The 23,219-nt window shown below is 39.3% G+C and overlaps 1 protein-coding gene across 6 annotated transcripts in view; it reads right to left on the bottom strand.

The window, feature by feature from the left end:
- RARB (retinoic acid receptor beta) overlaps positions 1-23,219 on the bottom strand; it is a 702,725-nt gene that overhangs the window by 111,603 nt on the left and 567,903 nt on the right. The window lies entirely within an intron of this gene.

Genomic DNA, 23,219 nt, shown 5'->3' with positions numbered 1-23,219 from the left:
ATCCGTGACACCAGACGCTTCACGCCACCATCGGAGCACAAAGGAAGCAGGGAGTGTGAACGAGACTGAAGGGGAACTTGCCCAGAGTCCCTCCTCTCTCCACTCCAAATCTCAGGTGTGTCTTAAAGCGACAGAAATCAGAGGAGATCATCGCTAGTAGGGTTGACCTAATCTAAACCTTGTCCTAATCTAAGGAAAATATTTAGAGCAATGAACATGCATTAGATGATGCAATAAAATTACTAATCTGTGATTGGAAACTGATCGAAATAAAATTACCCATGGGATACAGGATTCATTATTAGAAATTCAAAATGAGCCCTAACCCATCTTTCTCCATTCAATCCCAAGACTATCAAGAAGTGCAACCACGTGCTGGATAGGTTGGTATGTTGCCCAAAAGTACCATTTAAAATTTAAAAGAATTCACGGGTGTCGGGCAGGTGGGAGGGGATGGGGGGGAATGGGCAATATATGTAACCTTAACATTTGTACCCCCATAATATGCTGAAATAAAAAAATAAAAAATAAAAAAATAAAATAAATAAAATTTAAAAGAATTTAAAAGACTTTCCCACACCCAGCAACTCAGGAATTCATTTGGGCGAACTGACAGATGAGTAGTAGGGGATATACAGATAACGACTGCAGAATTCCTCTGATACAGTTGTTTAAGTTGAAGACTTGACATAATTCTCCAGCTTTTTGTATCTTCAGCACCAAATCCAGTATCTTACCTGGCATTCAGTAAATAATTGTGCATATGGTTAAGTGGAGGGTTGCATGGGGGCATGACTCAGTTTGCCAAATGTCCTCTTCCAGGGCTGTAGGATAGCTGAAGAGAAAAAAAAACACCCAAGTGGAAGCCCAAGGGTTTGCGGGCTAGTTTGCTATCTGCCTTTAACTGGGTTTGGGATCCTGGGCAAACTGTTGAACTACTCCCTTGTAGTTCCATTTCACAAGTTTGAAATGATCTCTGTGTGCCTTCTAACGCTGATGTTTGAGATTTCCCTGTGTCTGAAAAAGGGAACACCCAGCCATCATGTCCCCGATGGGAGCCTTAGTTCTGTGCCTTGTGTGGGACGTGGGTGGTTGAGTAAGATGCAGGGAGCTGAAGAGAGTCAAGTCTCCCAGTTATGAATCCTTGCTGCATCGAGTCAAAATCCAGCAAAAAGACAACTCGCAGCAAAATACCCAAGTGGGTCACAGGACACAAAAGTGAACTGCATCATATTTGATATTTGTGAGTTTCATTTCTACACTATCAAATATATTTGTAGCAACCCACTTCAATGAAAGCCCAATGTTAGCTATGGCACTGTTCCTACCCTCCAAACCCCACCACCCCAACCAGTGTGAGCTTCACACTGAACTCCTGACCTTTCCAGCAATTATCCCCGGAATCTAGACAGCCCCATCATCACCTCTAGCCAACGTGTGAGAGGAGCGGCAGCCAGGAATGTTCTGCCTCTGGTCCCGAAGGGAACCAGAGTGAGGGAAAGGATCCTGCTTTCCTCTCCATCTGGTTTCTCCAATAAAAGGAAAAAAAAAAAATAAATGGAAATGAAAAGTATACAATTAAAAAAAATTACATTTAACTTCCTTTTGCTAATGTCTGTAAGATGATTTTTGGCCTGGCAGGAGACTCCAGATGGGCCGTATAATGAATATAATTTAATACAAAGAACCGGAGTTCACAGAAACACATTTTTCCAAGTCTGAAGGTATTGGATTGTCTCACACTGTTTAATGCAAAACACCAGTACAAGTCATTGCATTTCTTTTCTTTTTGCACATTGGCCTTTAAACCTAATATCAGTGTGGCTAGACCCGAAGCCACCAAAACCAGAAGCTGTCACTTTCTGAGATGAGGCTGGCACCAGCACACGTTCACCCAAAAGGCCAGAGACCACTAACCACTCAATGTGTTTTTCCTCCGGGGTCTCAGGATTTATATCACCAATTAAGGCCATAATGAGTGCCCCAAGTTGACCTCCTAGGAGCAAGAATTAATTAAGCACAGTATTTCTTAGTAAAGAATGACATTTTTCCAAACGAGTTATAGAAGGTAGCCATATTTCGTGATATTATTGTGCTTCCATGTACGGATCCTAATTATTAGCACAAATACAACAACTCAGGAACACAGCTTAGTTTATGTTTTTAATTTGACAATAGAAGAAAACAATTTTTACTTTCATCCTTTATTTTGGGGGCAAAGAGAATGTTTTGAATGTATTGAGTGTGAGGGTGAAACACACAATTTACATTAGTAATATAATAACACTTTCAATTATTAACACCCCCACAAAAAAGAAGGTAGGACTCATATTTATAATCTTCCCAGCTTTCACAAATGAAGAGTCATGTTATAAAACTATTTGTTCCCAAAATTCTTATGCTTCCATGCATGTTATAATTGAGGCAAAAAAATAAAATAAAATAAAATTTAGGGCTTCCATTTTGTAAACTACACGTTAGATAGTCTAATCCAGGGGTTGGCAGACTTCTTCTGTAAGAGGCCAAACAAATATAAACTTTTTAGGCTGTGGATCACACAAGTTTCTGCTGCAAATACGCCTTTCTGCCGTCATAGGCTGAAAATAGTCACAAACAACAAATGAATGGGACTGGCTGTGTTCCAAGAAAACTTTATTTATAAACACTGAAATTTGAATTTCATGTAATTTTCATGTGTCACAAAATTTAAAAAAAATTTTAAGCATTTAAGAATGTGCAAAATATTCTTGGCTCTAGGCTGTACAAAGACAGGCGGCAGACCAGATTTAGCCTATGGGCTATAGTTTGACAACCTCTGGTCTAAAACATATGTGTATTTTTTAGTAATCAGTGAGGTCTGAGAAAACACGATCTGTTTCTCTTGCTCTTTTTAAAAATTTTTTTTTTATTTTTGTATTTTAAAAACTTTTTTCTTTTATATTTTAATTATTGTAGATTTTTTCACATTTCATCCTATTCCCAGTCTCTTGCTCTTGCTCTTTCTCTCTCTCTCTCTCTCTCTCTCTCTCACACACACACACACACACACACATACACACACACACAAACACGCATACATATATCCCAATTATTAACATTGTGGTCTCTGAAACTATTGATGTAGTACACAAAAAATGTGACTTCAAGCACGTCTCTTTATTTCTATGAACCAGGATGTGAAGAAAACCTCATCCTTTAAAAAACATTATAAGGATGGTAGGGAAAAGAGGCCTCCTCTTTCCTCCCGATCCCTTCTCATAAGGAAAATTCCCACTCTAAATTAGAAATCATGTCCTCCCCTCCTTTAAGGAGTTAATGTAGCCAGCAAGGATCTGGAAATCCCTACAGCCTACTTGCCAATTAATGTATTTAACTCTAAAGAGCAGGGGCTTTTTAATTTAGCTCATCCATCACTAATGGAACATTTTGGTAGAAAATATTAGGATTTCCAAATAACTTTATAGCTGTGTAAATTGCCAACATACCATCTGCAATTGAATTAACATTTATAACCAAACTGAAATAATAAATAAAGCAAATTACACTGCAAATATTCGTGAGTGCCCAATATGCACTTGAGAACGATAATTAGCATTTTATAATCACGCTTCATTTTCTTTATCCAACTCCCTGTCACATTAATGATAAAATATTTTAAACTGTGCTCTATCAGCAAATGGCAGTACAATCTCTAGATTAGCCATTAACTAACATGGAGAATGAAAACAGTTTGTGCTGCTGACATTATGCATCCACAGAAGTTTTACTCATAATCACATCCTCCCGTCTCCCTTGCTCTTATCTCTGGTTTTGTTTTTCTGTGCTACCAAAACAAGGCCCAGAAAGCCAATGTTTTATTTGCACCATCTGAACCTGAAGCTCTGTGGGAACTAACGGCACACATTGTTTTGTTTTTTTTTTTTCAAGAAAAAAAGAAATATGATTTAAAATTTTATTATGTTTTTCTGATCTAGAAAAGCAAAAGGGGTCTAGAGGCCAAGAAGCTTAAGTCATTCAAATGGAATAACTCTTGTCCTCAAATAATTCCACAGTTGTCTCTGGTTATGCTCTGACATCCTCTACTGCAGTTTACACGATTCTTTTTCCAGCTTCAAATAAAAATATATTCAATTAACAAAATCAGTAAAGGGTGTAACATACACATATACTTTTTCAACTAGATTTTCTACCAATTAGCAAAATGTCCCCACGTTTTCCCATTATCTTCCTTCAAAGTCACTACCCTTGAAACAGTTCCGTCCAGATATTTTCTTGAGTCTTGTCTGCCTCATACTCTGTCTCCATTTGCACTTGTCATTTCGGGGTTTTCTGCCGGTGTTGCTTGGCTGTGTGTGATTCCCACATCTCTTTGGTCCAGTGTGTTCTGTCTAATACAGCAGCCACTACCCATATGTGGCTATTGAGCACTGGAAACGTGGCTCATCCAAACTGAGATGTTCTGGAAGTGTGAAACTTCAAAGTTTCAAGACTAAGTATGAAACAATAATGTAAAATTCCCAAGAGTTTTATATTACTTCTTGAAATGCTAGTGTTTTTGATACTGTATTAGATGAGGTATTCATATATTAGTGAAATTAACTTCACTTGTTTCTTTTTACTTGTTTTAAAAATGTGGCTACTAGAAAATTTAAAGTTATATATGTAACTCATATTTGTGGCTAGCATTATATTTCCATTGGATGGTGCTGGTCTAGTGAGTCCTAAATGCAATGATGCCTGAAGCTTTTTGTTGAGTACATGCTCAGCTAATGACCAAAATTATTATTATTATTATTATTATTATTATTATTATTATCAAAAGCAAAGCTTTTGGCCGGGCTTGGTGGCTCACGTCTGTAATCCTAGCACTCTGGGAGGCTGAGGTGGGCAGATTGCTCGAGGTCAAGGGTTCAAAACCAGCCTGAGCAAGAGCGAGAACCTGTCTCTACTATAAATAGGAAGAAATTAATTGGCCAACTAATATATATAGAAAAAAAACAGCCAGGCATGGTGGCGCATCCTTGTATTCCCAGCTACTTGGGAGGCTGAGGCAGGAGGACTGCTTGAGCCCAGGAGTTTGAGGTTGCTGTGAGCTAGGCTGACGCCACGGCACTCACTCTAGTCTGGGCAACAAAGCGAAACTCTGTCTCAAAAAAAAAAAAAAAAAATAATAGCAAAGCTTTTGACCAAATAATTCCTATATGAGTTCCATAAGGCAACTCCAGACATTTCAAAGAGGAGTTATCCTGGTCTCAGCCTGCACCTGAAAAACAAGGGATTGGAAGCTTTACTGTGGAGGCAATCTAGTGATCGTGGGCTTGGGCCCTGCTACCAGACAGCCTCTGTTCAAGTTCTGTCTCTCCCTGTTATTGGCTGTGTGACCTCAGACAAGTCACATAACCTCTCTGTGCCTTGCTTCCTTATCTTTTAAATAGAGACAGTACTATTTTCTATCCCATGGGGTTGTTATGGAGATTAAATGAGCTAATACATGTGAAGAGCCTAAAATAGTACCTTAAAATATCAGTTATTATTAGTATTACTAGTCTACCTTTACGGGCAGACAAAGGCTTTCACAAAGCAAATGGAAATGGCAAAAGGTGCAAGGGAAGCTGAAACAAAGAGTAAAGCGAGACCAGCAATGAAAAGCGAGTTGGATGTAGGTGGAGAGAAAAGGAAAAAAGTCTTATTACCCACAGGAATAATAAGCTGAGAATGAGCAGAGCGTGGCCCGGCTAGCATCTTTCACACAAACTGTGGCTGCCACTAGCTGATAGGCTTATTCATTCAGTGACCACAACTCACAGGCCACACATGCCTAACCCAGGCAACAATCTCTTAGTTCTAATGGCTTATGGATTTCCTTTTCAGATCGTAAAAAGAAAGCACACACTGTGGGTGTCTGGACTAACTTCTGGACTAGCTTTTCTTTAATTGTGCTAATGTTTTTCATAATAGTTTTAATTGCAAAAAAGAAATTCAAAAAACATAATTCTGTTATTCTCATCCATTATATCTTCCTAGCATCTAAAGCAGAGGTTGCAAACTGCGAATCTGCAAGTTGAACTGAGCTAACGGACACATCTATTTTGGCTCAGACAGTAGAGGTCAACACAGTCTTTTAAAAACTTTTAAATACATCACCAACATTTAAAACTTAGATTTCAATTAAGAAAGAAATTGACTTGATGTTCTTTCCTAATATCTTCTTGCCTAATCGTTGTATGATCTGAGTGTTTTTAGTGAAATGTCTAAAGAATCAGAAAATACCTTGAAAAAGCCACAGTTCTCAAGTAACAGAGGGATTCTCTTGAAATATTGGAAAATCTGGCAATGCTAGTTCCATATTCTCATAGAGCAGTGACTCTCAAAATGTGGTCCCTGGACCAGCACGCAGCATTACCTGGGGGCTTGTTACAAATGCACATTTCCAGATCTCCTGAAACTCTGGGAGTAGGACCTTGAAATCCAACCCTTTAACAAGCCATCCAGGCGATTCTGATCCATGCCAAAGCTTGTACTCCATTGACGCAGGGTAGCAGTGAATTAGAAGACAGCTGTTGTCTTTGCCATATTCCCCACCACCCTCTATTGTACTAAATCAGCCTGGATCATTCACTTCCCTGCCCTCCCCAAAAAGCACCTGAATTCTCAAACCTGATTAAGTAAAATTAACTCCAATAAGAAAAAGTAAATACAACTACTCAATGGGCTGATTCCTGCAGAAAACCTAAACTTAATTAAATGTATTAGAATAGGTACTGACTCTTACCTTTATTTTATTTATTTATTTATTTATTTATTTATTTATTTATTTATTTATTTATTTATTTATTTATTTTTGAGACAGAGTCTCACTATGTTGCCCAGGCTAAAATGCCGTGGCATCAACCTAGCTCACAGCAACCTCAAACTCCCGGACTTCAAGCGATCCTCCTGCCTCAGCCTCCCAAGTAGCTGGGACTACAGGCATGTGCCACCATGCCCAGCTATTTTTTTTTTTTCTATTTTTAGTTATTTGGCTAATTTCTTTTTGTTAATAGTAGAGACAGAGTCTCGCTCTTGCTCAGTCTGGTCTCGAACTCCTGAGCTCAAGCAATCCTCCCGCCTTGGCCTCCCAAAGTGCTAGGATTACAGGCATGAGCCACCACGCCCAGCCTTACCTTTAAAATTATATGAAACATGACCAAAATGCATCCTTGCCATACTTTCAAGGAGTAATGAATCAGAGAATATTAAAGATGGAAGTTAGTAATCTTAGTTGCCATTTGAACCTCACCTGGCTCATCTCACAGATAGAGAATCATGTTCGTAAGGGAAAAGAGAAAGAGAAGTAACCTGGGGGCTCACAGACTTGGTCCAGGTACTGTGTCCCACCTGGAAAACATGGCAGTAACAGTACCTACTTCATAGAGCTGTTACAAGGATTAAATTTACTATGTGTCTGGCACATGGTAAATTCTACATATATACTTTTATTACTTAAAAAGCACTATGCATATATAAAATTGTTTATTTCTCAAAATAATTTCACTGTTCATAAGTTATTATCCTCATTCTACAAAAAATGAAACTAAGTTTCAGTGGCTTGTCCAACGAAGTGATGGACTTAGGATTTGAACCCAAGTTATCTGATTCCCAGTCCAGTGGAAACTATGAGAATAGCTCAAGCTGAGGGGATGCATACCAATAATAGGAAAAGCAGAAACCACACCAATAAAATATTTCACTTCACCAAAATTGAGCCTGTTGTAAAGTATAAAAATCTCTCACTTCCAGAAAAATACAGCCAACCATTTTTTATTTGGGGGTAATGGTCATGTTGTGGGTCATTAAAGTTCTTTTCCAGCTTCTTGGTCATTGCATTGCTGGTAATCCATGCATGGGAGCAAAAAGAGAGAGGAAGTCAAATCTGTCTGTTTCATGTGACTACTATTTAAACACATCCAGGAGAGAAGGATTTGAAACATACAGTGGAGTTATTATAATATGGCCTGTTGATTATGTGGTCAGTGATAATATAGCCTCCTTTACAAGAGAAAATGGAGCAATGGTAGGTGGGAGCCCTATGAAATATTTGAACCAAGTATGAGATTTGAAGGCTTCTAAGATCTCTCAACTCTGCCTAACCAAGTAATAATTAAGAGCTGTCAAAAACACTTCCATCATCCTCTAGATCACCTTAAAATACATAAAATTCAATACTTTATAAAAAGTCATTGCCTGTACTTTACTTATAAGGACTTGAACAAAATTCCATTTGGTTTTGTGTTCAAATTTTAAATAGGAACAAATTAATAAACAGCTTCTTGTGTTTTAATAAAATTTGAAATAGGAAGACAAGGAAAATAAAATCCACAGAGACAGACATGGACTGCTTAATACCAAGCATGACAAGGTTGAGATTTTAAAAAGCAGTCACTTAAAATACAGTGAAACATCCCTCATTTCCTAACAGTATACCATATTGAAACCCATGAACATACCATGATGGATTCACTGAGTAATTTTTAAGTAAATATCCCTGCATATTTTCTCATTGCCCTTCCTTTGACATGCTGTATTTCACAAAAATTCATGTCCAAGTTCAAAGAGGAAAAAAAAGAAGACAGACAGACATACAGCATTTTTTTTTAAACAGCTTAGCCTTGGAAATATGTACAGAATTTATGCATGTTTCAAGTGTTCTTTCTCTTTTGCCAGAGGGTGTAATTAAAGGCCCATAGACAACTTCCAAACTGAGGCCAAAGAGAATTTTAGTTGAAGTCAGTAAAAGTTCAGCACCCTGACCATGCACAGGAATAGCTCTCCCAAAAAGGAATAAATAACTATCTTGGCAGGGAGCACCCTGGAAACACAGGGACCAGAGCAGCTCACAGTAGAACCCACATTTGGTAAAAATAAAAAATTCGCTCAGTGGCCTAGAATCAATATGGTAATAATCTGACGCAAGGCAGGACAAAGGGGGCCTGAACTGGAGACCACTCCCTGAGAGATTGGCCAGCAGTCTGTTTCCATAAAGCTGGCAGAGCATGGTCTCATGTGGGCCTTCTGATTTACATTTTTCCTTTCTTTTGCCATGGGCATCATGTACATCCTAAGTGTATTTCATTTTTCTCAGTTACCTGTGAAGTCAGAACCCACTCACGGTGGCTTAAAGGTGGGTGGTGTTAGCCACATGTCCACCTGCCATTTAATTCAGTGAGTGCATGTCCTGAAGAAAGGCAAGATTGGTGGTGGGAACCTATGGCTCCCTCAGCCTTTCTCAGTTCCCACCTGCTTTTCAGAAGAGCCATGAGTCTTCCTAGTACATAAAGAAGCATATTTTCCCCTACAACAGGCTTTTAAGAACCAGCCACCTACTTCATCTGGCATCTAATTGAAGAAATATCCTGTGGTTCAAAACTAAACCCAGTTGCAGCAGGCTAAATTTTCCAGAGGGGGGCCACAACTATATCTCCTCACCAGATGCTCTTTTAAACTAACCCTGGCACTATCCCAATGAGAGGAGGTTTTATGTCACATCAAGAAGCTACTTGTAGGTGTTCTCAGCTGTACCTGAGAACTTAATCAATAGGCAACACCAACTACCAGACCTATAACTGAAGACTCACCTCCAATGATTTTACCTCCCACATATCAAGTCAACCCCAATGTTGAGTCTCATTAGCTGAAGCCTCAAAAAGCGCCAAGCAAAGATAAGCCATCCTCTCAACTGTGATGGAAGGAAGGATGTCACTGTGAGAATAAGAAATCCCAGATTCGCTGCCAGCAGGAGCGTTAGCACTGCAGAGCAAAGGAGACTGATCTTGAAGGCTACTTCAGAACACTCTTGCTCAACATGTACACAGCAGAGGTCCTTCATGATGGGGAGAAAGGAGGTGACTTGTGGTTGCAGCAAGGATTCAGAACCAAGGTTTTACCCACACCCATTTGACGGTGTTCCCCAGATGGCTCGAAGAAAAAGAAGCAAGTGTTACAAAAGAGCAAATTTTGAAAATGTATCTAAGTCATTTTACTTTCCTATTTAAATTGTTTTAGGCCGGGCGCGGTGGCTCACGCCTGTAATCCTGGCTCTCTGGGAGGCCGAGGCGGGCGGATTGCTCGAGGTCAGGAGTTCGAAACCAGCCTGAGCAAGAGCGAGACCCCGTCTCTACTATAAAATAGAAAGAAATTAATTGGCCAACTAATATATATACAAAAAATTAGCCGGGCATGGTGGCGCATGCCTGTAGTCCCAGCTACTCGGGAGGCTGAGACAGGAGGATTGCTTGAGCCAGGAGTTTGAGGTTGCTATGAGCTAGGCTGACGCCATGGCACTCACTCTAGCCTGGGCAACAAAGCGAGACTGTGTCTCAAAAAAAAAAAAAACAAAACAAAAAAAACCAAATTGTTTTATATATCCTTATAGGAATTCCAGCTTTATTATTTAAAATAAGTTTCTAAAATACTAAATATATAATACTTATAGACTTAAACATAACTCACCTTCAGTTATTTCCCCCCCTCTATTATGTGGATAGTAGCCTACCCACTCCGACACAATGCAGGGAAACATTTGGTTCCTTGGAGGTCACTATCATCCCTCTGCCAACGCTCTTATTTCTAATAGTGTACTTAGTGCAGGACAGGAATACTCTTTCTGAGGCCCAGAGCTCATAAAGGATAAGATGGATGAAAAGAATGAAATACCAAAGGAACACCTGATCTAGAGGTGCTAATTCAAAAACAGTATTTTAGGTTTCTTAAACTACCAGATCCGTGATATCAATACCGTGAACTCCCTAACAGCAAACATCCTACATATGAGCATAGCGAGAGGAATCACTTCATTATGAGTTTGAGTTTAAAACCAAATATATGTGGTGATGACAATAAGACCCATTAAGGCTTTGTTAAGTAATTGATAATTTTGCACAGATCCTACCTGCCACAAATACTTACAGAAATAAATTCAGTATCTGTACATATATATATTACATACGAGACTCAAATTTTTGTTCAACAGGTAAGAATTCTCACCAAATAAGCATTTAAACAGGATAACTCTTAGAGCAGGAAATGATAATTTAAGACCAGAATATAATTGGATAAGGAATAGTACATTTAATTCCATTTCAGGGAAATAATCAGAATTAGCAGAATCTCTTAATTTCTGATACCCTGTTCCCATAATTCTTGGCATTAGACTGAAAACTTTCCTCCTTTTTCCATCACAGTTCGACAGGAAAAACATACTGAAAGCTATTCACATATTTTAGCATAATGTTTTTGATGAAATCATAAACATGACAAGTTGTGGATCCAAATGAAATAGATGTCACCGAAAGATGTCTTATGGAGTACTGGGACTGTATAGTGGCTAACTTAGGGTCCCAACAAAGAAACTGATAAACATAAAACAAACATGCCCCCTCCCTCAAAATGCTATTATTCTGAATCTGTGTCTTCATGTTAATGAGGAGTGATACACACACACACACACACACACACACACACACACACACACAATTAAGGGTAGCAGCTTTCAAAAGTATTTCTTATCAAAAAGTATGCCTGTTCTTCCAAAGTCTCCAGATAGAGCACAGCTCATCCACAATTTGGGTAAGACACAGAGATGTGGGATCCAAACTAAAAATTTTCATTCCCCTGAGGAACAGTCAGATGATCCCTGCTGGGTTTGACTAATAAGGATAATTTTCATGATTCGGGGGACTTTCCAGGCCTGCATGAATGGTGGTGTTGTGTGCTTAGAATTGCTGCTATTTTCAGATTCAAAAGCACAGAGGAGAATGAACATTGCTTGATCATTCTAGTTTGCTCCCAATTTGTTTAACCATGAAAATCCTTTATGGTATTCTCTCTGTCGCTGACCCACCTCGGAGTTTTCTACTGCTCATTATTTTAAGGCTCACAGAACCTGAGAAGTACATTTTACACGCTCCAGTTCAGAGTTGCAGCCGATATAGAGGATTTTTTTTTTTCCCAGACATAGAAAATGCCTCCATAGAAGCAGAACTGAGAGGGTCACCGAAGATTGTGTTTTTTCTTATTGAAATATTTACTTTGCAAATCCACCAATCTCTGTTATAAATGAAGCATTACATGAAATCCTGAGAGGGAGGAGGGGGCCCGTGTTCAAACACAAGGGCTGCCTCAGGAACACTTAAGAACAAGTTAAGAAGTTAAATTTTCTGTATACGCCTTCTCGAATTTTGACACAGTGAATAGGAAGCAGACGCCCTGGCAGACGGGCCACCTTGACTGTACTGACAAGTTTGATGACAAGCTTTATAAAAACAGTTCTACCTTGTACATTTATGCAGCCTGCACTTCGCTGCTTTTGAAATAAAACAAAACCAACCCAAACAAAAATGCCCCAGCCGATAGTGCTGGTCATAGAACTGGTGCCAGAAATCTGGGCAGGACGTTGCTAGCAGAGGAATGTCATCTTTTCAATATGGAACAAGAAACAAGGCTGTAATGGGGCAGGCCTGCCAGAACCCCAGCTTTTCCCTTCCACCCCAGACAATGCTAGCATTGTACAGGCAGAAGATGCACACCGATTTTTATTCCCCTTTCTAGATTTTTTTTCATGGATAAGTTCTAGGGTCCACGGAACAAAAATTTCCCCTTTTTGGCATTGCTTATCCATACGACACATCTCGTCTTCTTTCTGAAGTGGAAAAATACTGAACAACAACAACAACAAAAGACACAGTTCATAAAAGGCACAAGAAAAATTCCAATCTCAAGGAAACTATTATGGTAAAAGAAACTCAGACTAGAAAACATCTACAAGGATGTGTGATTTTCATGACATGAGCTTTGTGTTGTACTAGTATGATTCTTGTGCTTAAGGACATATATTTTTGATACAACATGAGAATAGAAAACTATTTCATCTGGCATTCCTTATAAGCAACAGCAATCTGTTTTCAGAGCTGGAGGAAGAACTGGCTTTGTAGGGACTATGGAGAGACATATGTCAGTCTCCAAAAGTTTGTTTTCCAAACAGATTTTCTGGAGTCTTTTTGGCTACATGTGATTTTTGCTTCGTTGGCCTAACATTGGAACCTAACCCCTGATAAAGGTCTAACTCTACTGGATAAGGCTTTCCCAGCCTTCTCAAGATGTCGAAATGGAACCTACTGGGAATACGGAGATGTTTAGAATCACAGGCTTTGAAAAGATAGTTTGATATATTTCAGGGAAACTTGCAGAAAGGTTTCTAAGGAGGTTTCCACAGTAACTATTTTAATAACACATCAGATTACAAATCAAGGCCAGGGATGGTAGAACTTAGTCTCATAAACTCTTAGTTTCCTCATGTGTGAAATGGAGGGGTGAAAAATGGATTCTGCCTACTTATCTATTATTATGAGGATCAAAAAAAATTAAAACAAGCAGAAACCATTAGTTCTTCACTAAAGCCATTATTTCTTTCCATAATAAGTCAGTTACTGGGTACATGGCTAAACTACATCTCCCAGTCGACCCTGCAGTTGATTTTCGTCATGCGACCAGCTGTAGCCAATGATGTATCCCATTCCAGGCCCAGGCTTTTAAGAAGTGGGTATCTAGCCTCGTCTGTGCTTTTTTCCATTCCAGTGGCTAGAACCCAATGATGCTAAGGCCCTAGCAGATGCCAAGTTACAACATTGGAAAGAGCCCAAGTTTCTAACTACTGTGTGGAAGAGAGATGGTTGCCAACCAGGAATGCATGCCTTGGACTATTACATGAGAAAGAAAGAAATTCTGTAGAAAGCATTGTATATTTTGGAGTTTATTTTTATTTTGGCTAAACCTAGCCTAATTTAATTCCATACATGAAAATGTATTAGAAACACTGAGGCTATAGGAATATAAGATAATTTTATTGTTTTTGTGGTTTTATATTAATACATGTATACGGGTGGTGAAAGAGGCAACCTGAGAGAATGAAAAGACCAGAGACTCACAGTCCTACCCTGCTGAAGAGAAGGTGTGTGATAAAAAAGGAAGGCCACCCCAGCTGATTTTACTTATCACCTCTTTACAAGTGTCCATCTAGGAGAAGGAAATATTGAACAGAAAGCTTTCTGTTTAACCCATCTAGTAAAAGGTGGAGAAAGAAAGGGGATTGAAACAATTTTTTTTTTTTTTTTTTTTTTTTTAGAGTCAGAGTCTTACTCTGTCACCCAGGCTAGAGTGCAGTAGTGTAATCCTAGCACACCACATGCAACCTTGAGCTTCTGGGCTCAAGCAATCCTCCTGCCTCAGCCTCCCAAGTAGCTGGAACTACAGGCATGAGCTACCATGTCTGGCTAATTTGTTTTGTTTTGTTTTGTTTTGTTTTTTGTTTTTTGAGACTGGATCTTGCTATGTTTCTCAGGCTGGTCCCCAACTCCTGCCTTAAGTGACTCATCTCAGCCTCCCAAAGTGCTGGGATCACAGATGTGAGTCACTTCACCCAGCTCATGGTATAAATTTTAAACAGAAATGATTTTCAGTCATGATTTATATCACTCTCAGGAAAGTCTAAAAATATACTTTCATTTCTCTGGAAAAAAAAAAGAATTTTAGGTGTGTTTTGTTGATGTAGTTGTAAAAGCATTGTCACAATTCAGCTTTAGATGATTGTCCCTGGGAATTTGGGGAAAGCAACGTATTGCATTCTCCACCATTTGCTTCAAATCATAAAATGGAGTATTGATTTTGGGTGATTTTTTTTTAATTGACCAAAACAACATAAAAACAGACACTTGTGACATCATTGAGCCATGAGCCATTTTCGAATTGACAAGTTAACCATGAATATTGGAAATTGTTTCTCTACTGCGTGACAAAGACAAAAAACTTTACCAACAATTTAGTTTGTTTAATTTAACAAGCATAGCAAATCAAAGTGCTCTAGATAACAAACAAGCAAAGTAATATTTAAACAAGCATTCCTGAACTATTAACCATTAAAAAAATGTATAAACCTCTGAAAACCACCAAATTAAATAAACTATTTTTACCCAACCAACACTAGGAGAAAAAAACAGAGTTGCAGGCTAATTCAGAATTCACCCTCCACTTCCTGTTTATTCATACACTAGAAGGAAAAAAAAGACAGTTTTTTTTTTTTTTTTTTTTTTTTGCTTTTTCAATCCAAATGATTTCTCATTTTAGAATGAAATTTGTCCAACAGAAGAAAACCGTTTTCTCCTCCTGCAGGAGTTCTTACTAGGAAAAGCTAGATTGTCATGTCAGCTGTCTTGATATTCCTAGACATCGAGATAGACTCTGTAAGTTGAGGTTTTTCTGTTCTTTAAAAGCTGCAGTCCCCATACCAGGGCCCTGCCCCAGTGCTGGTGCCTGGCCTGAAAGCACTAAGAGCCCACCAGGGTTCTTTTATTCCTGTGTATCATTCCAGCTGCCAGTTCTTAAGTGTTTGTTTAAAGACAATTATCAAAGAGAACAGATCTTTTGCAGTGAAGGTTAACTCTGCCGTGGAAGGCAGAAATTACTAAGAACTTTGGACTTTGGTCACCCAAGGCTTTATCCTGTTTATAAAATTTCATGAAAGTTTACATGAATGTCTCATCACAAACCCTATGTAATTAGATTCATTACATAATTAGATAAAATGTATAAAATTATACTATAAACATTATCATATAACTATATCTGCTTTATTTCATGAAATTTATAACTTTGTTAGTTACTGCATAATTAGATATAAGTTATGGTAAAAACATACATTAAGGCCCTGCGTGCCTCACTGGCACTGTGCTAGGCACTGGTAAAAAAATAAATAAATAAATAACTGTGACAAGAGAGACCTGCCCCAGCTCTCCCTGGAGTTCATAATGTGACGGAGGAGGCGGATAGTAAATAAATGACTCATAATAATGAATTAATTTTAATTGTGTTAAGTGCCACAAAGAACAACAGTAGTAAATGTAAAAGAGGGGGACCTAATCTGGGAGTTCCAGAGAAGGTGTCCCTGAGGAAATGATATTTAATGAGTCCTTTTGAATGTCTTCAGCGTGGTCTTGTGGACCCCTAATTGCTTACGTAGGGTTACACAAAATAAATGTTCACAGAATGGATAAGTTTCCATTCTTCCATAGTTCAAAAGCCTATTTCATTCTGAGTTCTCTTGCCTTCCAGCCCCATCTTGGACTTTGGCCTGGAACACGGCTCTCCCCTATCTCATCTGGAAAACGCTTACGTTTCTAAAACCATCTCTCACAAAGCTTTCCCAACTGTGTCAGAGAGATCTGAGGCTCCTGCCCTGTGCCTACCTTCCCCTTAACGGCAAATGCCACAGTGCCTGGCACAGTGCACTGTTTCCTTGCCTGTCCATTTATGCATCGGCTCAACAAATTATTTACTATGTTCCTGCTATTTGACAAGCACGGCTCTGTACTTTCTAGGCACTGGGATACAACTTTGGGAACAAAATACACGAAATCATTTAGTTTCTATATCCTTACAGAGCTGCAGTCCCCACCCCCCAGGCTGTGGACCAGTACTGGTTCGTGGCCTGTTAGGAACCAGGCCACACAGGAGGAGGTGAGTGGCGGGTGAGCTGGCAAAGCTTCGTCTGTATTTACAGCCGCTCCCCGTCGCTCAGATTACAGCCTGAACTCCGTCTCCTGTGTCAAATCAGTGGCGGCATTAGATTCTCATAGGAAGGTGGACCCTACCGTAAACTGCTCACATGAGTGATCTAGGTTGCGTGCTCCTTATGAGAGTCTAATGCCTGATGACCTGAGGTGGAGCTGAGGTGGTGATGCTAGCACTCGGTTGTGGCTGCAAATACAGATTATCATTAGCAGAGAGGTTTGACTGCACAATAAATGTAATGCATTTGAATCATCCCCAAATCCTTCCTTCCCATCCCAGTCTGTGAAAAAATTGTCTTCCATGAATCTGGTCCCTGCTGCCAAAAAGTTAGGGGCCCACTGTCATAGAGGGTGCATAATAAATGTCTAATGAATGAAGGGATAATTAAAGTCTCCATTGCTGGACAATTTTAACAATAAAGAACACCTCTTTGGGTCTTTGATGGAACCTACTCCGTGTGTGACTATCATAATGAACTTTGTGCAGGCTTCACGATTCAGTTTTAGCTGGAACAGCACCCAGATATTGTCCTGTTTTTGTTATTGCCTTTAGTATGTTCTATTGTTCTTGGGGATCAATACTGTAGCAAACCCCTAAAACAGAAGCAACTACCAGAGTGAGGAAGATAAAAATACTCTCCAAACAGAGCATAATGTTCATGTTTAGCCACACCAATTTTAAAAAAAAATGTAGTTTTAATTGGCCTTGGTCAAATAAAATCACTAAGCACATTTATAGTATTTAATAGAAGTTCTAAAATTAAGTGCAGACATCCATCTTCCAGATTGCAAAACTTTCTGTGACTTAGCATACTACTTGCTGCCTGCCAGGAAAACCCAGCCCAGCAGCGCAAGGCAGTCATGGAGACGAGGACCTCCCTTCTCTTCAGAGGCCAGCAAAACAAAGGCAGATGAGAAAATGGACAGAATTAGCCCTGAGGGACTGAGGGGGCTTTAAGAGTTTAAACTCTTAAAGGCTGCTTTAAATAGAAAGCTACCAACATGACCTTCAGCAAGCATTTCCTCTGCACCCTTGCAGAGAAGAGCCATCATGGCTGAGCCAGGCTGAGCCCTGGGGGCTTCTGCAGTCGGGGCGGGCCCGGTGACTCCCAAACAGTGGCTTAAAGATGGGAAGTTTCCACCCACTGATGGCAAATGTGGAGAGAGCAAGAACAAAGCAACATTTGGGTACGTGCCCATGTGTGGGTCCTGTCTGTTAATTGTCCCTTCTTGGGAAAGATTGCCTTGTAAGTGCTTCCTTTTAAATTTTTCTGTTGTAAAAGATATCATTTCTTTTATGGGATCATCAAGACAATAGGTTTTTGGTTTTTTTTTTTCCTTTTTTAAAGTTTGCCTCTACCTGTTTTCTTTTCAATTTGGTGGGCTCTGGAACACTCACTCTAGAACCACAACATAACTCTGTTTGAGTGCGGCCGAAGGAGTGGGATATTTTCCAACAGGAACAGGATTTTAATCCCAGCTCCAGCAAAGGCTAGTTGCATGCCCTTGGCCGACAGTTCCTTACCCTCTCTGAACCTCAGTTTCCTTGTCTGTAAAATGGGCGTCATAAAGCCTACCCTGCAGAGCTGTGGTGAGAATTAAATGAAATGGGCCCAAATGCCTAGTGTAGGGAGAGATCCATCCAAAAAAGGTAGTTTTCTCTGTCCCCTATTCTACACTTGGATTTGCAAACACCAGGGACCTCCCACTCCACATAAGCCATCCCTAACAGGAAGTCAAGGCAACGACTGGGCTCACCATTTTTATGTTTATATTTGGCATGTGACTGAGTTCAAACTTGTGGATTTGCTTAGGTCTACAAAAGTCAACAGACATAGCCAGGACAGGTAGAAATGGCTTCTGTCATGTGGTTTCTCACCTCAAATGCTTTCTCTCTATTACTCACACAGCTGGTTCCTTCTCAGCGATGAGATTCCACCTGACCCCCCTCCCCCATCAAATCAGGCCTCCTTAACCCCTACCCAATTGAATATCCCTCAACTATCCTTTTGTTATCAGATCATTCTGTTTATTTTCTTCCAATTTTGAACTGTTTATCATTTGTCCCTTGCATTTGACAGAAAGTTGCATGAGGACTTTTGTCATTTCCACTGCTGTATCTCTGGCACCTGGCATAGGGCCTGAAACTTAATAGGTGCTCAACAAATATATGGCAAAGGATGACTGAATGGTGACTACAGTTGTCAGAAGAGATTTGTCCATGAAATTAGGGAGATTATACACTAGAAAACAGTGTATAATCAAATACTAGCTCTGGTAGGCTCACCCTTTTGCAAGGTGACTTTGCCACTTCTCCCCTTAAGAGGTGAAGTCTATTTCTCCACTCATTGAATCTACGCTTAGTCATGCAATTGTTTGGCCAAGGGCACATTAGTAAATGTGATGCAAGCAGACGTTGACAAGTGTATGCACACTGACGTTTGCCTTCTCTTACTGATGGGAACCCATCCACCACCATATGAACAAGCCCAGGCTAGGCTAGTGGTGAACAACAACATGGGGAGAGGATCTACTTATCCCACCAAGCCCCCTGTCATGTGAGTGAGGCCATCCTGGACACCCAGTGAAGACACTCAGACAAAAAGATGTGCCCACAATTACAATGAAAAGTAAATGCCTACTGTTGTAAGCCAATAACCATTTGGGTTATTTATTAAGCAGAAAAAGCTAACTGATAGAGCAGCTCATGGAATACCTTCCACAAACTCCTCCAAAGTGGGATGCCAGGTATTTCTAGAAGTAGGTCAATTACAAGGATCTTGCTAATTTCTCTGACTCTGCATGATGAGGAAGTGGGTGGGAGGTGAGTGTGATTGGACAGGTGGAGGAATGGCCAAACATGGCTTGAAGCTTCAAAGCCATGATGCACCAGGCAGGTGGACATCAACTCTTTTCAGCAGTAGGGAGGGGGTGCAGCAATCCCAGGCCTCCAGTCCACCGAAACCAGCTGGCCTGACATTTTTGACATGAGAGGTTTGGGCTACCAGCTTCTGAGTTTTAGAAATTGAGAGAAGAGACATATCGTCAAGAGTCAAATCTGGCCCACTGCTTATTTCTGTAAATAAAGTTTTATTGGAACATAGCCACATCATCCTTTTTATATATTGTCTATGGCTCCTTTCATGCTACAATGACAGAGCTGAATAGTTATGACAGAGGCCATATGGCCCTCAAATCCTCAAATATTTACTAACTGGATCTTTGCAGAAAGAATTTGCCAACCCCTGTACTAGGATAATCCACAGAGGTTCCATGGTGTGGGTTAGGTCTTGAAGGAAAGAGGCAGTGTTTATTTTGGTATAAAGGAATGGAGAATTGCTGAAAGAACATATGAGGAGAATACTATGCTTATAACTGATGTTACATCACTGTGTGCAAAAGTCATTATAATAACTTAAGGATAATACAAACAATAACTAAGCATATATGCCACTTACTATGTGCCAGGTATTGTTCTATACTTTATGGATAGTAACTTATTTAATCCTCACAATAATACTATGAGGCTTGTGGTATTATCTCTATTTGTCTGGATGAGAAAACAGAGACTTGCCCAAGGTCACCAAGCTAGCAAGTAGCCTAGCTAGTATTCAAATTCCAGTACTCTCAGTCTAGACTCCACACTCTTTGAAAACTATAAAAGTGGAAATATAAAATATGATTAAGGCCAAAATTGTGCATGAATTTTAGCTATGAACAATGAGACTACTTTCTAAAGACATTTTATATTGTCTTAATTTTTAAGATTGCTTTATTATTTTATATTGTGAAACCTTTTTTGGCTAACTATATCACACATTCATTTTATGCATTCTTTGTCCCTCACAAAAAATGCCATCATTCAGCTGGAAATTCCCTAAAAGGCTCATCGCTACAACATGTCTAGGGGTCATGCTGCCATGGCATGCTGTGTCAATACAGCAGCCACTACCAGCCCCAGAGGTGGACCACAACCCATTCCTTAAATTCTGACCACCAGCATGTGGCTGCAGCAGAAGCTGAGACTGCCACCAGGTCCCTAGGAAGATGGAAGGTTCTCTCCCCCAAATAGTAGTCATTAAGGTCATCCTGGTTATGACAAGCAGAAGTCACTGTAGGCATTTCTTCTTGAAGGCATATACTAGGTTCTTTTTGGGAGTCCAGCTATAGAGCAGAGGTTCCCAGCCCACAGTAACGACCTTTGATCTTTAGCCAAAGGTCAGGTCACTTTCTACAGGTCAACCAAGGACTCATGGTACATGTGCCGGTAGTCTAAATTGGTATCATGCATGAGGCTCATAGGAAACCACAAATTAAATACAGGCAGAATTCCAGAAGAGAAGTTGCTCCTTAATTTACTACCTTATTATCACAAAGGAGAGATTCCTAATAGATAGTTTCCAATAGGATTAACTTTTTACAGACTGATAGAGTATAAATTGATACATATTTTCTAGAAGACATTTTGACAATTTGATTCAAAAGCCTTAAAAACATACAAACTCATTGACCTAGAAATTCCACTTCTACTAATTTATCCTGAGGAAATTATCAGAAAGTTACCTAAAGGCTATATATTAAAGTGTTCATTATAATAGATAAAAATTAGAAACACCTTAATTGTATAACAGGGAATTAGTTAAATAAATTATGATATAATCTTAAACCACTATATTAATTGTATAATCATAAAACTACACAGTTGGTTAAATTTTTGTCATGAGAGATTAAATGTTAAAAGCAGACTGAAACTAGTATACAACATAAAATCCTATTTTTGTAAAAAACAAACAAAAGAAAACAACAAAAAATAGCAACATGCATATACTCATAGAAAAACTGAGTTTGAATAGGGCTTCTCTCCTAGTGTAGAATCATGGGATTTTCTATTTTTATACCATAAATTCTGTACTATATAGATAATTTTCAAAGACAATAAAAATTACATTTTCTTTTTAAAAAGTTATATTTCCCCTCACTACTAAATTTGACTGGCTTTTAAAAAATTTTTTTAAATAAAAAAAATAAAAAGTTATATTTCTTTTTTTCTTTTGACTATTACAGTTTACATTTACTTGCTCCTGTCTTTCAGTTCTGTAAACTTTGGCACTTTATTTTCCCAGCAAGCCTAAATGCGGACCAAGTCTTTCTCAATAACCAGGGAGAAAGGCAGTCCACTCGCGATACAGAAATTATCAAATTCAACAACTGGCTGGTGAACTCATCTGACCTTACTGGGTTTACGGCTCTGTTAAAAAGATATAGCATAATATGACTCCGGTCCACTTAACTGAGTTTATCAAAGTTGTTTGTGCTGGTATGGGTTTTATTTTCATTGGGATTTTTCCTAAAAAGAATCAGAATTCCGAATTAAAACAAGAGGTCAGAGAATTAGCTGACTACGAGCTGACTGAAACAGTTTGTACTGTACAGATTGTGAAATAGCTCAATATGCATGTTCTGGTATCTGCTACAGAGACACGTTGGATACTATCTTTCCCCAGGACATCATGGGAACAAGTAAGTTGAGTTAACATACCTTATTCAGGTTTCTGGACATGGTCATCACTTAAAAAATTTTGGAAATAAAGGAGTATCTTTTCACTTTCAAATGAGCATTAGAACATGGTTTATTTACATATTGCACAACAAATGGACAAAGTGAACTGGTATTCTGCTGAAACCTTTACAAATAGCAGGATAAATTTAAGTACGTTCAACTAAGGGTTACCAATAATAAAGCAATAATTAGATGCACAAATGTTTCACTTTTTAGCCAGCTGCCACCCGGCTTGCCCATAGAACTTTCCTGACTACCATACCAGAAACTACTGAAGGAAAGAGAATTCCTTTAAAATAACCAGCACAATCCCAGAGGCAGACAGATGTTCCTATGTCTTTAATGAATTTCCCCAAACTGGCCTTACCTTATTTAGAATAGTAATAAACCATAATAAGCATGTTTATTTAATTAATTTGAAAAGAAGGGAAATCCCATAAAATTACTTTGAGGGGCTGAGTGACATTCATGCATTTGTTGAATCTCCATTCTTTAAGTGCCTGCCACACATCAGACTGTGTGAGGCGCTGGGCAATGCAGCTAGGGTCTCTACCCACTTTATGTTCATATGCAATTAGACATGCAATATGGTAGTCTGAACGCAAAAATGACCCCCATTTTCCTTCCCCTATATCCATACCCCTTATAATGTGACTTTGAACCTGTTCCCATTAAGAAGCTGAGTTTATGTTCCTGCCTATTGTACTTAGACTAACCTTATGACTTGCTTTGGCCCATAGACTGTGGCAAAAGTGATAGTGGGCTGCTTCTGAGCCAAGGCCTCTGGAACCCTTGTGTGCTTCTCTTCTGGAGCCCTGCCTCTGTGAATAAGCCAAGGCCAGCCTGGTGGGAATGAGGGACCAAATGGAGGAGAGCTGAGACTCCCCAGCCAACAGCCAGCATCCCCAATGGCAGGGCCAACTAGCTGATCAGAGACACGTGGTGGAGCATAGCTAAGTCCAGATGAACCATGCAGATGAGCCTGGCCGAAATTGCTGACCCAATTATACACTAAATAAAGAGTCGTTGTCTGAAGCCATTAAGGTTTAGGACAATCTGTT

The sequence above is a fragment of the Microcebus murinus genome, chromosome 1 (assembly GCF_040939455.1).
Source record: "Microcebus murinus isolate Inina chromosome 1, M.murinus_Inina_mat1.0, whole genome shotgun sequence".
Taxonomy (NCBI): domain Eukaryota; kingdom Metazoa; phylum Chordata; class Mammalia; order Primates; family Cheirogaleidae; genus Microcebus; species Microcebus murinus.
This window is presented reverse-complemented; position numbering and strand designations above follow the sequence as displayed.